The sequence below is a fragment of the Frankliniella occidentalis genome, unplaced genomic scaffold (genome assembly GCF_000697945.3).
Source record: "Frankliniella occidentalis isolate FOCC.00 unplaced genomic scaffold, Focc_3.1 Scaffold10, whole genome shotgun sequence".
In the NCBI taxonomy this organism is placed as follows: Eukaryota; Metazoa; Arthropoda; class Insecta; order Thysanoptera; family Thripidae; genus Frankliniella; species Frankliniella occidentalis.
The window spans coordinates 929,730-932,930 of record NW_026267140.1 but is presented as its reverse complement, the minus strand read 5'-3'; the positions used below and the strand labels follow the sequence as shown (position 1 = coordinate 932,930).

At 45.0% G+C, this 3,201-nt stretch overlaps 1 long non-coding RNA gene across 1 annotated transcript in view; it reads right to left on the bottom strand.

Annotated features, from left to right (window-relative positions):
- Positions 1-3,201, bottom strand: part of LOC127752351 (uncharacterized) — a 56,679-nt gene continuing 53,478 nt past the window's right edge. Inside the window, exons 2-3 of the long non-coding RNA XR_008012328.1 lie at positions 608-725; positions 1-32 (exon numbers count right to left, since the gene is read on the bottom strand). This is a non-coding gene — a long non-coding RNA (uncharacterized LOC127752351). The remainder of the gene's footprint in view (positions 33-607; positions 726-3,201) is intronic.

Here is a 3,201-nt window from a genome sequence, read left to right as displayed (position 1 = left end):
CCGCAGTGAGAAACGTCGACGGCGATCGAAAGCTGAAAATGTCATCTATATTTTGAGCACAAAAAGCATCTTAATCGACGTTTGTACGACGGCTAATTCGATTATATTTCAAAGACTTATCATTGGATCAGAAAATCGTAAACGTCTTTGGCAATTTAATTCACTACTACTTCTTGTTTTTTAACACTGAATACTCAAAGCATGCATATTTGAGTTTACAAAAGAAACCATGCTGCAATGCACTGTTCATAGCAAACGGGAGCCAAAAGTCACCTGGGTCACGCATCAGGCCTCGTTCGAGAATTTTTTTTACCAGTTTACATGAAAGTTGATGCAATTGCAACTAATGTGGAACCCGGCGTGGTCACGCCTAAAGAAATCTTTGCTGATTCCCATTCAAATCCAAGTTCTGAGAGACACACACACACAGGAAACGCAAGTATGTAAATGTCGCACTCTTGTAGGTGTATGCATAATTCACACGTTTACCCCCTTAAGTGTACGAATAGTTATTAACACACCTACAAGTGCGCGACATGCGTCATTCACACACTTGCTTTCCCAGTGCAACCCTCTCCCTCCTCCGCCACCTCGTCTTCGCTCTTACCCCCACTCGTGTTGTGTTCCTCTGCGGCCGAGGGGCCCCGTATGTCGCCCAAACCCTCTGCCGTGCCTCGCCGCGCCAGGCGCAGCCACTCACGTGCACAAGGATGCGCTGCAGACACCTGTTGCACAACAAACATGTATGCGGTTTGAGCGTGCCGTGGCGGCCGGCTTTGCGCCCCGCTCCGCTGTCAAGTGATGGGGTGGGCGCGGGCCCGTGGCGCGGCGCTGCGTGGGGCAGCGCGGTGCAGCGGCTGTTGCTGATCACGGGGATAGGTACGGCCCGGGCCTCGGCCTGGGCCGGATACGGTGCACTTGAGCGAGTGCGGCGGCGCACGAGGGTTGCGGCGCGGCGGTGGCGCGGAGATGCCGCGCGCCGGTCGGTGATGTCTGGCTGCGCGTCCACAGAGGGGAGGCAATGAACCGTGCAGCGGCGATTTGGCTTTTAATGGACGGGGTTGAGGTAGGACGGCAGTGGACGCGGGAGGGTGCGCGGCGGCACGAGTGGTGATTGAATCATTAAGTGAGCAGGAGGGACAGGGCGGGGCGGGGTGGGGCAAGGTCGCCTTCATTTTTCGGGTGACAAAACTGGATTGCCTATAACCTTTTACCGGGGCGGTGGTGGTAAAATAACACTGTTCATTTTGATTTTGTTACAAGCCATATGCAGTAAACGTTGTCCTAATTAGTGACACATAGGCAGTATTGTCAATGGAAAGTTGCTTGAAATTAAAACCTTGTTTTCCCAGTGCATGAGGAATTTTATTGACATTCAAAACTTTTCGCTCTGCGCACCAGAACTAAATGTCACTTTGAGAAGGTAACCCGCAGCAGTCTTTAGGCTGCTTTGGAATTGTTTTCCTTTTTCTATTATTTGAGTGAGAGCTATTTCTCACAGATCGGTGCTGAGCTACTCTCACACTGTAAAAAACTATCGTGACTTTACGAAATTTTCTCGGTTAATTTTCTATTACGAAAACTTCGTTTTTAATAAATTACGATACATCGTTATTTTACGAATTCCTTTTTCAAATCCAAAGCTCTAAATAAAAGGCGAGATAAAAGGCATAAAATTTGTATATATTTTGACAAAATTTATAACTTATATGACCCAAAAATTTTTAATCGTTACGAAATATGTTTGCAATTTTACGAAATGTTTCGTAAATTGACACGTACGAAATATTTTCGTAAAATATTATTTACGAAGCATTTCGTAACATTTTTTCCCGTAAAATCACGAAAACGTTTTACAGTGGTAGATACCTTGTCGGAGTTTTCGGTCCTTGCTATAAACAATAGTGTTGTGAAGTGGTACGCAGGGTTGGCATAGAGTATTAAATTAAAACTAAATTGAGGCAAAATTCGGTCAAATAATACAGGGTGGGTGAGCCGTGCCGTCTCTTTTTCTGCTTATACTGTACCGGATTCAGGCGTGCGGGCGTGCTTGCCTATCGTCGCTCGCCATTGCGCCTTACGGCCCCGTGCGAGTGTGCAACCCGTCCGCACGCACGAATCCGGTACAGTATAAGCAGAAAGAAAAGACCGCGAAAAGACAGCCATCCTGTATTGCACTTCACGTCACCACGGCGCTCCCTGCGCGTCCACTGTTAAAAATTCCGTAGGCTAATTACGGAATTCTTACGGAACTCACCGTAAATTCCAAATACGGTACTAAACCGTAACGGGATGACTGTATTTTAAAGATACGGACTTGTCCGTATTTCAAATAACGGTGCATCCCGTACATTTTCCCCGTCAATTAAATATTAAATAATTTTTGAAACAAATAGTTTAAACAATTGAGCTGTCCATAGAGATTTATGTTATTGCCTCTTTCGCAAAACCATAACTTTACGCTCTCGTACCTCTCAAACTCAAATTCTTCCACTTACAGTGCAATTTATTATTTTTCGTAAGCAATAAGTCAAAATTTTACGGAAAAGCATACGGTTTATCCGTAACTTAAGAATACGGTTTTTCCGTATGGTTTCCGTAGAAAATACGGAAAAATTACGGTACATTCCGTGAAAAAAAATTCTTGACAATGCCGTTCAAAATTCCGTGAAAATTTCTAACAGTGTCAGTCAGCGTCCAACCTAGCTTACGCTCTAGACGCCGCCGTGTGCCAATTTTGTAGTCGTTTTTTGTAGTCGATAAGCGTAGGCGTCCCCAGCAGCATTAAGTTCTACCCATTTTCACCCCATTTAGCTCCATTTAATTCTCTATGCCAACCCTGGTGGTACGGTACACCACCCGATGTGTACCTTTTGACACTTGGTATGCCTTTATCTGTACTATTACTAAGACCATAGTGGGCCAACTGTGCAGACTTTGCACACCTTCCAAACGTTGAAACTTTGCTTCATGTTTAAACACCACAAGAAGTAGTGTGCTCAGTGGAAAGCACACTTAAAGTGTGGAAAAGTGCCCACTTTGTTTTACCGGTGACAAGTCGTGACAACCACGGTAAAATATGATGTGTTATATGAGTATTTTTTTTTTCTGAGTCCACTTCTTGTTGCCTTAACATCGCATTAACTTCCTAGGCCATCGATTCTGCCTGCACATTGGGTTAGCACGAAATTTTATTTGTAG